This window comes from Psammomys obesus, unplaced genomic scaffold (genome assembly GCF_907164565.1).
Source record: "Psammomys obesus unplaced genomic scaffold, mPsaObe1.curated_primary_1811, whole genome shotgun sequence".
Classification (NCBI taxonomy): Eukaryota; Metazoa; Chordata; class Mammalia; order Rodentia; family Muridae; genus Psammomys; species Psammomys obesus.
The window spans coordinates 5358311-5371831 of NW_026596158.1; positions in this window are offsets into that span (position 1 = coordinate 5358311).

Sequence of the window (13521 nt, forward strand, 5' to 3'; positions counted from 1 at the left end):
ATGGTTTGGAAAGAGTCCTGATTTGAGAATGGTCTTGACAGAGTGCTTCTGTGGGCCAGCCCTCGTGGGAAGCAGGTGACACCAAGGTGTGTCAGGAAATGGATGGTGAGAGGCTGCATCTGAGGCTCAGGGAGGGGACATGGAGGCATGAGAAAGGTCTCCTTTCTAAGCTGCAAAAGCATCCTGTGTGTGTCGGTCTCTCTCTGTCTCCCCCTCTGTGTATCAGTTTCCCTCTCTGTGCATATATCTCCGTCTCTCTCTCTCTCTCTCTCTCTCTCTCTCTCTCTCTCTCACACACACACACACACACATACTTCTCTTTCTTCTGGAACCTAGAGTCTACTCAGCACCAGTCCCATTTCAGCATCCTTGGATGGAGACTTGCTTGCCTCCTACTAGCTTGTCAATCACAGTCAATGCTAATGACCCAATGGCATCCAAGATGCAACCCTGGGAAGGTGCTGAGAAAGGACATCAATAGATGATTGTACTTATTCCTTTTGGTGAGAGAACCGATCATCCTTTAAACCATACTCCAAACGATTAGAACCCCACAACACTAGAGATTGCTGGTTCTAGTTTAAGTAAGAGGACCATGATTTACAAAGATAGTTACTGTGGCTTGAAGTTCCTCTTTTTTAGAATTTTGCTGTTTTGGGAGTTTATTTTGTAAGTAAAATCATACCATACATACATACATACATACATATTACACACACACACACACACACACACACACACTTTTTGAAAATATCCATAGAGGTGAAAAGAAAAAGAAATCGATAGAGCATAGGGACCCTGGCCTATAATTTAAGCACTTAGAAAGCCCAAGACAGGATCCCAAGTTTAAGGTCAAGCCAACCTGGGCTGTGTAGAGAGACTCTGTCTCAAAATGTAAAAATGAAGCAAACAAAAAGTTTTAAAAGGTTGACTGAAAAATCAACCTGTTGCTTGTAAGATTACCTTCCACAAAAAAACCAGGAACAGTTGCATAACGGTTCAGATAGAAGAAATTAAAGGTAACACATACTTCATATGCAATGCACATTTGTATGAGCCACGTTATACGGGGGGTTGTTTACTGCGCACTAAAAACAGCCTGATTTTTCATCCAGCTCTTCGAAGCACAGGCTACACAAGTTCAGAACCAGTCCTCCCTCTGCAGTTTCTCTAAGAAAAACTGCCTCCCAGACCTGAGTCCTGTAGAGCCAAGGTCCCTTTACCTTTGACATCCAAGCCTTGTGAATCATGGTGCTGCTATGCATCAGCTCTGTGAGACAGAAAGTGGGCTGATGAGAGTCACACATGCAGGGCACAATAAGGCGGCGAATATCTGAGGGAGTTTGTAGATGACTGACAGGTAAACAAGGGATCACCCTTTTGTGTGACTTAATTCTTCTGAGGAATTGGCTCAGGATTTGGGCACTTCAGTGGATGCCAAATACATGGTCTAATTTAAGCTCTGTTGACTTTTATTAAAATCTCTGTTCTAAATACCTTGCCAAGTAGAGCCACTGAGAAGTCTGTAGCTGCCTTCAAAGGCCTCACTTGACAGAGCCGTGGGCCGAGTCATGGCATCTTCCCCTTCACTGGGGATCGGTTTTCAGATGTATATCCGAACTGGAAGGGTGAGACATTTCCCACCGTCCATCCAAACAAAATGAAGTCAGCTTTGACTGTTGCAAAATGTCGATGAATTCTTCAGAGTAAATCAACCCTGTCAGGGTGATACAGAACCGTCAGCTCTTTGTGACATAATATAATATGAAATGATATTGAACAACATGCGTTTGGCGCTAAATTGTTAGCGCGTTTTAGCTTTGACAGCACCAAGTTTATTGCTTTAATCCCAAGGTCTTTTAAACCTCTTTGACATAAATTGAGGTTGGCTTTTGTTGGGGGGGGAACCCCTCCACTTTTCCCTCCTCTTCCTTTACCTAAAACTGCTTTTAACAGTTTATGCTAGTACATCACACTTGTTCTGGGTGACAAAAAGAAACAAAAGTAAAAAGAAAAAAGAAAAAAAGAGAGAGGAAAGGCCACTTCAGGCGAAGCAGCCTGCATTCCTTTTCGGCCACAAGTCACAGCTTTCTTTGGGCAGTCGCATTGCATTCTGGTTATAACAAGGTGTGGCTCCCTGAACTAAAACAGGGCAGGGCAGAAGTCTTCCACGAGGTGGAGGACAGCCACAACGAGGGAAGAAAGGGCTCCTAATCAGAAGCAGAACTCTCAGGCTGCATCCTGCTTCAGTTGAATGCATTTCCATATATGGCTTCCTGCCTTCCTCCTCCACCACCTGCCCCCAGCAGACACTCTCAGAGATCAAAGATGACTTCTGAAACCTTGATTTAGTAAGCATGGCACACAGGCAGAATCCCTAAGTTTTATATTGTAATCCGAGCTCCAGATGGCTGATAGGTTGTGGTTGCACACAACGGGACCTTAGCAGAGGACAATGGGGGTCTCTTCCACTCTTCCATTGCCTTTCTGAGGTTGGTGTTTCTCCCAAGGCGCCCTGCTCACTCTGCCAGGTACTTGTGAGGAGGAACTTCGCTAGGAAGGCCAGGCCATCTGGCAGAACGTTAATGTAATCCTCCTCTTGGTTCTGGTTGGGCCGGGTGGCTATCTTGTAGCTATCCTGTGAGCTGCAAATCTCCGAACCTAGCAGGGTAAGTTGGGGGAAATTAGAATTCTCCCCTCTAGCAAAGCACAGATCTGAGTCCAGCCCTTTTCCCAGAACGAACTCACTGGTCGGTCACTTAAATTCTCTTAGCTCATTTATTCTCTCACTTATGAAACAGGGAAGCTGAATAGGATATTTTATTTCCTGAAGGTTGGAGAAGGTTCAAAGCTACAGCATTGGCGCATCTCGAGTACCCGGTCTTAACAATTACACCTTTTTCTTCATGTTTGCATTACTGTTTATATGTGTGACGGTCAGAATGAAGTTGTTTTGTTTTTTAAATAAGGACTTCATGACACTTTGTGCAGCCACCCAGAACAGTCTTATACGTGATGTGACAGACACAAACCTTCAAAACCTACGTTGTTACCTGCACTAACAAACATTTTGCTAACTGAAAATGTAGATTATAAGGTTGGGTCTCTCCGTGCCATAAATAATTTCTGATACTAATGCAATAACTTAGAATTTCTGGCTGTTGAGATTATATTATATGTTCTATATGATCTTATAGATGTTATTATAGATGTTATTACAGTATAATAATATGTTATGTGCTTTGAGCATACTCACCCCATTATTTTTTCATACCCCCTCCCACACCCACTGAAACTTTCTTCTTTCAAACAAAGTTTCTCTACTTTCATTTATCTTTTCTTTTCTTGGTCTCACTATGTAGCCCTGGCTGTCTAGAACTTGCTATGTGCATCAGGCTGGTCTTGAACTCACAAAGATCCACTGAGGTCTGCTTCCTGCGTGATGAGATTAAAGGTATCCTAGCTGTCACCTTACACATAGGACTGTTGTCTCTAAGTGAATGTGTGATAACAATTACAGTATTCTCTCTGTTTTTAGCAGATTTTAGGGATATACTGCCAAGTGTTTAACTATGGCCATCCTGGTATCAGATCTTTATAATTTAGGCATCTCGTTGATTTGAATTGTTTTTACCCTTTGATGAGTACTCCTAGTACCTCAGCTCCTCTCAACTGTCATTCTGTTCTCTATTTGTATGCATCTGTTGTTAATCTCTCCATCCTAAATTAGATCATGCAAGACTTTCCTTTCTGTGCCTGGCCTCATTCCCCTGATGTCTTCCGGAGTCATCCACGTTGTTGCAAGTGTCAGGGTTTTCATCTTGTTTAAAGAAAGAGTCAAACGCCAGCGTGTGTGTGTGTGTGTGTGTCCCACATTTTATCCATCCACCCTTTCTTCTATCCACACTTCCATCTATCTATCCATCTGTTGTACTTTGCTATGATAATGAACACTGTAGCAGACTTGGGTGCTGGGAATCAGACCCAGGTCCAATGCAAGAGTTGACAGTCCTCTTAACCACTGGGCCATCCCTCCAGCCTTTCGTTGTGGTTCTGTTCTGATTTGCATTTTCCTGATGACTGGTGATGCTGAGCATTTTTCTATGGCCCTGTGGGTCATTCTATGCCTTCCTTCTGAGGGATGTCCATTCCTCTTTTTTACTCCATTTTAATTGGGTTATTTATTTATTTGCTATCAAGTTCTCTATGTGTTTTGGATATTGCCTCCTTACCAGATCTAAGGTTTGCAAACATATTCTCCACTGAAAGGCTGACTTCCCCTCTGAGGATTGCTTTCCTAGCTGAACAGAAGTTTTTCAGTCTGATGAGACCTCACTCGTCCATGCTTTTCTTGCCATATCCTCAAAGCATCCTCACTAAGATCAATGTTGGGAAGTGTTTCTCTTGGGACTGTGATTTTATTTTCTTTCTGTTTCCCTGTATTCTCCACATTCTGATACTATGATATATCAAAATGCTTGCATAATAAAAGTCTAAGATCAGGGGGAATTTATGCTCCTTGGCTGACATCCTTTGAACATGGTTGAGACTTATTCTCGCCTTGAATGCTAATTGCTGAATTTCTTGTCTAATCATTGCTCCTCTTACATGGGTCCAGATGTACCCAGGAATGTCAGAGATGTACCCAGGTCCAGATGTTCCCTCACTGGAGCACAGACCCAGGTGTGGCCTACACCTGTTTATCCTGTACTGATGGAGCTGATCTTCTCTGCCAAGATCTTTAGTTTAGAGGTTGCTAATGAAGTGGGTCACTGGATGAAGGACCCTGCTTGCTCTCTCATCTTTTCAGACTCGGAGATCATCTCATTTGAGCAGCGCCCGTCTTCCTTCTCCACTTCAGCTGTCTTCCTGGGTGGTAGAGATCAGTTGGGGAGGAGTGAGATGTTATCAAGTAATTGCTAAAGACAAGGGCTAGTTGGAAGGGCTTTATAGGGATGTGTGCTGTGATAAAGACTGTCAGCTTCCTCAGCCCCTTCTATTTCTAGAGATGGGGGTGGTCTTCCTAACACATCTCTCTCCGTTTTAAATCTGTTATGCCAAAAAAAAAAAAAAAAAAAAAAAAAAGCTAGGCTCCAGCTTCAATTATTTTACAAGTGGTTCAATAGTTGATAAATTATTCAGGGTTACAGTTCATATCACTTTAACCAAATAAACTGATCTGGGAATGTTAGATGACGCCAGTTAGACCGCTGGGTGGGCACATAGCTCCCCCTCTAGAATTTTACATTTTTTTAGAAAGGGAAAACAATGCCAGCAATTCATACATTAATTATAGCCAAAGAGCTGTAAGGAAAAGTCACCTCTCTCTGAATTTCAAGATGAGTAGCTCGAACCCCCTCCAGTGGGCAGGAAGAGGGGATTTTCTGAGGGACAAGGAACAACCAAATCTCTGGCCAGGCCACACTAGTACTGTTAGACTGATTGCTTCATAGCCTCTTCAATTTCTAGATACTTGGGTCTTGCTACCAAGTCGTTCTCTGATTTAAACCTCATATACAATGCTATGAGAAGTCTTTTTTTTCCCCCTTTAGGTCTGAATTCAAGTGCCTGACTCGTCCACACAGTATGTCGGTGACAGATGGAAGAAAGCATGTATAAGAAGCCTTCCACTATCTGAAGCAGAAGGAGCTATTTGTGAGAGTAGCCATAGAGGATTGTCCTGTTGGACCACCTGTTAGACAAACATATTAGCTCCCTGATACAGAGACCACTCTGAGAAAGGTTGTGAAGGCGTGTCTATCTACCCGTGTTTGTCTTTGATGCCGTCAGGAGTGGGCACACGAGGAGGTCTCTGACAGGCCCATGGAAGCAATGAAGACCAACCCACAGCCCCAGGCTCTGTTCCACAGCCAGGAAATGGCCACACATCTCTAATATGGAGGCTTCTCAGCCCAGACAGTGAGCGATTTAGAACAGGAGGGCTTTCATATTCTGGAATACAAATTTGGTTACCAAGCCCTCCACTAATCCGCCTAAACCTAATACTCCCAGGGCATAAGCACCTTGCCACCACAGGCTCATGTGTTTGAACACTTGGTATCTCCTTGTGGTGCTTTTGGACAGTCTGTAGAGCCACTGGGACATGGGACCTGACTTAAGGAAATAGGAGGCTGGAATTGACATTTAAGGTTCTATATGTCTCTGGTCCTGGCCTTATTTCTCTATTTCCTAGTCCACCAAGTTGCAAGAAACACACTTGTAAAGCAATATGAGTGGCTCCACCCAGCTGTCACACCTTCCCACCTTGATTGACCGTATCCCCTCAAACAGTGATGCAAAATGACCCTCCCTGCTTTAAGTTGCCTCTGTCATGTATTTTGCTATTAGAACAAGAAAAGTAACGTGACACAATAAACGTTACATAAGCTAGAGACACCTGAGAAGACGGAGCCACAAGTGAGGAATTACCGACATCAGATTGGCCTGTGGCATGTCCATGAAGCATTTTCTTGATTAACGGTTGGTGTGGGAGGGAGGGCTCAGTGCATTGTGGGTGGTCCCGTCCCTGGGCAGGTAGGCCTGAGGTGTGTGAAAATCAAGTTGAGCAAGCCATGGGGAGCAAGCCAGTAAGCAGCACTCTTCCATGGCCTCTGCTTCAGCTCCTGCCTTGATTTCCCTCAGAGGTGGACTGTGAAATCAGTAAACCCTTTTTTCCCACAGCTGCTCTCGGTCATAGTGTTTATCACTGCCAACAAGAACAATGACAGAGTAGCTTTAAGTGTAGCGCACGGATTTCCGAGTGTGTCCCAGGATAGAGACAGAGGAATTTCATAATCCAGATAGATTCATCACAGTGCGTTCTTAGAAACTATTGAATATTCGAGATACAGTGAACAGTGCTCCTCCCAGAAGGCAGATGTGGCTGTGGGCATTTGTGGTTTTTAAATACGAGCCTGTTTTCCTCTTCCTTAAACAGAGAGAAAAATTGCGATCAGTTGTGACACTCTGGTTTCAAACCAGCTGCCTTGTCAGGGTCTGGCTCACAGATGTTTGTTTTTGTTTTTTTTTTTCTGATTCACAATGGATTTTTAAAATAATAAAATGCCCACATTTGAATCCAGTGGTCATCACCTCTAAATCATTAGATCTTTCTAAGCTCTTTAAAAGTCATATCATCTGATGGCACTGAAGACACACATCCTTATACAGAGATGCTGGCCCCTGCCGTTGGAACCTTCTAGTTTCCCATGACTCCACAAGGCCCAAGGTAGCTCTTCCCCATATGTAGCTGCCGTTTGCAACCACACATTTGCCCCTCATCCCTGAACAATCAAAAAAGGCCATCTATTTTATAAAAAAACATTTGTTTATTTATATTTTATGCGCATAGGTGTTTGCCTGCCTGTATATCTGGGCACTATGTGCGTGCAGTGCCAGCAGAGGCCAGAAGAGGGCGTTGGATCCCTCCCCTGGATCTGAAGTTGCATGGGTTTCAGTGCTGGGGACTGAAGGCGGGTCCTCTGAAAGAGCAGCAAGGTCTGTCATCCCCGGGATTTGAAAGCATCCCTGGAGTGCGTGGGAGCTGTCCAATCTTCAGGGGCTTCAAGGGCCATTCATTTCTTCCTGTGAAAATGACAGTACCAACCTACAGACAATGGGAAGTCTTGCATAAGCGTGCTCAGAAAAGGGCCTTGAACTCTCTGAGAGGTGATTGATAAAGCTGAAGTGCTGGATCTTAAACTCTCAGTACTTCAAACTCCATGAAACATCTGCCTTAGACCCACTTGTCTTTTATGTTTGAAACTGGATACGACTCTAACACAGACTTTTCAGAGCCACAGAACTGACTCATGGACAGCTGACGGTTTTCTCTGATTTGATGCCCGGGCACATGTTAAGTTTATTTCCTTGGGAACAGAAACCCAGGCTCGGGTGTGATTTTTTTGTTTTGTTTTGTTTTCATTTTGCAGGTCTCCTCTCTTTTTCTCAGGCCACTCTTCTTGGGTCACGCTACTCACTGAATTGCAGTTTGCAGGGTGGATTTAATATCTAGGATCTCTGCACACAGAGTCTGTGGGTTACCTGTGGGGAAGCTAAGGTTATAGGATGGACCCAGAGGGATAGCTTTAGGAACATGGATTTTTCAAAGCCACCTCAGTGTCTCAACTGCCAGTTGCTTTGGCAAAAACACATTGCGACAAGTTTGCAGAGTCAGTTTAATTATTTATTTACCTAGAGAACAAGATGCCCATTGTTCAGCTTCCTCCACAGTGACCTGAAGTGATGACCCAGTGGCATTTTAGGGGCTGACCAAGTGAAGTCCCGCAGAAGGCTGGAGATGACCACCTCGTCCCACTGCAGAATCCAGGAAGAACTTGCTTGCTAGCTGCTACTCAAGGATGACACCCAGGGACTCTGACATTTAAAATAGATGTTCCTTCCACCCAGAGCTTGTGAGTGGGCTGGCAAGCTTGGGTTGCTTTCCAAGCTTTTGCATGAATGTCCTACATTCTTATGAAGGGATCTACATTTCAACCCCCATGCAAACTGGTGACTTATTCTTAAGCGTGCTGGTTAGAATATACCATTCTGGGGGCAGAATCCCCATATTGCTTGCTAAGTGTGTGGGTTCTGTCTTACAGACCACACCACAGCCACCCCCTTGCAAGGTGCCACATAGGAGAAAACAGCCAAAGCCAAGCTTCCAGTCCTGAGTTATAGCCCAAGTGAAGTGTCTAGACTCTTGGCTTTAGGCACCTACATCTTGAGGTTTCTATTTAATTCCCTGTGGATACTTCTGGGCACTGATGAGCAAGAAGAGCTGCCCTAAACTACAACATTGGTCACTCCATGCTTCTGTGGTGCACAGCTTGGCCTTCCTCTGAATTCACAACCAGCCAGACCCCAACAGAACACCTGGCACCCACTCAACCCTCTCTGAGCTGTCTTATACGTTCAAGGTGATTGCTTTTGTCCACAGCTCCTGATTTCTAGTTTGCCAAGGCTTGGAATGATCATCTGGGAAGCTCCAGATGATCGGTGTGATTGGTGAGAACACACGGGCTAGCTTTCCGGAGAACTTACCTATCACAACCATAGCCGGCATTCTTGAGTCTTGATACTTGAGTTTCTTAGACAAACATTAACCAAGATGGTAGGTTTTTTTTTTTTTTCCTGTGCTTTGTTTTATATATCAGCATCAATACCTTCATTGCCAAGCTTGTGACCCTGGGCTTTTGGGATGTATGAGATGACATGAGGTACATTTCTAATTCTAAGCCAAATGAGATGCTAACCAAAACCAACCAACAAACCAACAAACAAACAAACCAGGGAAGAAAATCTGAGTGTGTTGTTGCATACCTCATGAACTTTATTGATTATTTACTTATATTTCGAGATAGGGTCTCACTATGTATACTTGGTTGCTCTTAGCTCATGATGCACACCAGGCTCACCTCAAACTCACAGAGATTTGCCCATATCTGCTTCCCAAGTGCTGGGATTAAAGGTGTACCCCACCATGTCCTGCCTTCACAGGATGTTTATTTAACTATTTATTTGTATTTTATATGTGTCTGTCTATCTATCTATCTATCTATCTATCTATCTATCTATCTATCTATCTATCTATCTATGTGTGTGTATGCCATATGCATACAGTGCCCATAGAAACCAGAAGATGACACCAGAGCCCCTGGAGCTGGAGTTACAGATGCTTGTGAACTGACTAGTATTGGATGCTGGAAACAGAACCCACTGAGCCATCTCTCCAGGCCCCACACAACTTTCTAGAACCATTATTTGTCTTCTGTAAATCAGGGATTTTACAAAGACGGACTGTGGTTCTCTCCTAACTTGTTGGGGATACATTCCAATAGATCCACTGCATACCGGGAACTGCAGATAGCACTGAACTAGGCACACTGTTTTTGTTTTTGTTTTTTTTCGTAGACATACTTAGCACGAAGTTCAAATGGGCATACGTCAACAATAAGAAGTAATAATCAAACAATATGCTGTGGTAAAAAGTATGTAGATGTGATCTTTCTCCACCCACCCTGATTGCATAAAGCAAGCATTCTGAGGCTCTCTTTTTTCTGTATTTGATTTGGGAGAGCATAAACTTATGCTTTGGGGTAGACGGTAATTAAATGAGATCAGCATTGCTTGCTCATGAGTACTTGTTATGATTTGAATAAGAAATGCTCACCACAGGTTCGTGTGTTGACTGCTTGGTCTCAGGACAGCACAGTCGTGTTGGGACTTCAGAGAGCGTGGCGGATGCAGATGTGAGGCACAGAGGAAATGCCATTGAAGGCTACCTATGTCATCTCCAGCCCCTTCCTTGCTCTCTGCTTCCTGTCTTCCTTGAGCCAAAGAATCTCTTCTGTCTCACAATCTCACTGGTGTGATGTTTCACCCAAGGGCTCAGAGCTAAGTGACCCTGGGCAGAGCCCTCGGGAACCACACGGAATTGGATACCTTCTCTTTTCAAGTTGTCCTCATGGGTATTTTGACACAGCAACAAGAAAAGTAGCTGGCATGACACTGATATACCATGACAGCCTCTTTGATCAACGAGACAGCTACCAAGTGGCTACCAGGTGGGTAGCATATACAGTCTGGATACTCTGGATACAATCCATTTCAAGGACGGGGCAGGGCAGGATTGTCGTAGCATTTCATCACAGTACTCAGAATGCTGAGTACACGAAATGCAGTGAAAACATGTGAACTGTCGGTTTGTATAGTTTTCCATTTAATGTTTTCAGGCCATGGTTGAAACTATGGAAACAGAAACCACGGCTGAGGGAATAATGGTTTCTTCATGTAAAGAACACAGGTTTGGGCTCTTGTCCCCAGTTCCATTCCTTCACTCATCCCCTCAGGTAACACGGGCAGCAGAGGATGAGTGGCCTGGACACAGGAGAGGCCTGAGCATCCTTCTCTGAGTCCTTTCCCTCACTGTCCTCAGAACTGCAAGAGGGAGGCAGAGGATGTGGAGAGGACCGGAGGAACTGTTTCCCTTCTTGGTGACCTTGTCCTCCCGTCTTGTTTACCCAACTGACTTTGTAAGGTGAGAGGTAGGCAAACACAGTCTCCTTCCCCAGACTTCCCTTTTACTCCAGAATGTAGAGTGTGCTCAGTGCTACTTTTTGGGAGAATTATATGAGAATATCCTTTTTTACTTTTAGTGTGTGTGTGTGTGTGTGTGTGTGTGTGTGTGTGTGTGTGTGTGTAAAATAAAGAAAAACTCCAAACTCCAGAAAAAAATCCTAAAAAAATATGCTTTCTTTAAAAATACTATGTAAGTCTCTACCTCTCCCTCCCTGCAACAGGCACCCCTTGTGTCCTTTTTCCTAAGTGCCCTGGCCCCATCCCTCCACTATTCACTGTTCTTGCTATTGTATGGTACCCTGTGTCTCATTACCTACCCAGGTTGCCCACCCTGTTCTCTTACCTGGCACATATATTTTCTTTCATTTTCGCTGAACCCTGTACCTACTGACCCTCTTCCTCAGCATGCAAGAAATGCCTCTCCTTCTTTTCCCTGTGATCTATTCTAAACAGGAGCAAGTAAGCTGCATACTTTAAATTGTTTTTTATTGCTTGAAATTTCTATACATGCACACAATATATTTTGTTAAAAACTCACCCCATCCCTGAATTCATCATTGTATTCAAACAGTTCTTCCTGTATGCCCGCCTCGCAATGACTTTCCCCTCACAGATATATGCACTCAATTTTTAAATCCTCTGAGTCTTCTGTATGCTCATGGGTGCAGGGCTGCATGGGTGACCTCTTTCTGAGCTGTTGGTCAGTGGGATCCCATAGACTTTCCTTCCCAAACATTACAGGATATTGCCCTAGCTCCAGAACTTGATGGTAAGACCCTATTGCTGAAGATACCACATGCCTGAGTCACAGGACATGCCACATGCTTGAGTCACAGGACATGCCAAGCTGACACTCCATCTAGCTAACTTTTATTGTGCTGAGAAGTTCTACGTATACCGCCGGGAAAGAAAGGCGTTCAGCAGGCTTAACCAGGTGGAAACTCTGCAAGGTGCAGTCACAACTGGCTTGGCAAGACATGCCAACAGGTACAATAGTGGCCTGGATATTACAGGAGTAAGCAACCACTTTCTGATTAGAAACTGGCCATATTTGCTATGCTGCTTTCAATGAGTAAGAAGCCCACCCCATTCACTTCCCCTGAGGCACCAGCTTGACTCAACTTAGTATTTTTTTTAAGACTTTGTTCAAAACAGGAGTCTTGCTCTTCGTGATGAGGGATTGACACTGTTGCTCTGTACAAGAATCTGCCTGTGTTATTTATTCAGTCACTTTATCCCCACATCCTGTGCCAATCAACAACCATTTTGATATGTTAACACATACTTGAGTTTCGTGTTCCACTGGGTTCTTACAAATATGTATATAATCTTGATTTGTATGCATGAAACTTAATTTTATGGAAATGCTATTGGTTGAGACAGCATCGTCTTGTTTGAATTTTTTCTCACTTGGCGCTGTTTCAAAAGCCCATGCACGTTGGCCTGCGCATCTCTAGCTTGTCTCTTCCAATTGATTCCTGGTGTGTGAGTGTGTTGGGGGGAGTGTTCCGTGGCTTGTATCCATTATATTTCGTTTGTCCACTTACCCACTGGTGGGTAACTCAGTAGCTTTCACCCCTCAACCTGTGCACACTCTAATTAATCTTCTGTGAGCATGTCTCTTTCCAGCAGAGTATAGGAATCCAGAGGACACATGCCCTGTAAGCAGATGCCTACATTAAAAGTAGATCAAGCTATCCAGTATTCTGCTGGGTTGCTCTACCAGTCACAGGCCCATAGCACTGAGTTATGACATTTGACATCATCCTGTTCTCTCGTTCAGCTAGTCCAATGTGTATAAATGATACCTCATTATTGTGTTGATTTATTTTTCTCTGTTCTTGTTTTAAGTATCTCATCAATGTGCTTGCTGGCTTTAGAACTATCTCATCTATAGCTTGCTAATAATATTCTTGGCCATTTTTTTCTCCACTGGATTGACATTCCCTCCTTGTAGTTATGCAGAAATTCCTTATGCATTCTGGAAACAGTAGGAGCTTGTTTTAAGTATTGCAAATATTTTCTCTTGTATCATCTAGTAATTTTGTTTATTGTATTTTGAACAAGATCTCTTAGTTCACTATAATAAAACAAAATCCCTTCTGATACTTATCTCTGAAGTTTGTTTAAAAGGCTGTGGCCAATGTTATGACATAACACAGAGAGTCCTTGTAAGGATAGAGGGGCAAGATACAACAGGAATTATGTGCACTGATATGATTGTATATACAGAATAGCCAAATAAGTCAACACATACTATTAGAACTAAGAAGAGACTTCACTGAGATTTCTGTATGCCAGACTAACATTTAAAAATCCACAGCACTTTTCCACATCACCAATAACCATAAAATAAAACTCAAAGATGTGTTTGTCCATCCAGACAATGCATTTTGCCTTTTCTACTTTATTTACACCAGAGAATTGGTCCTCTACCAT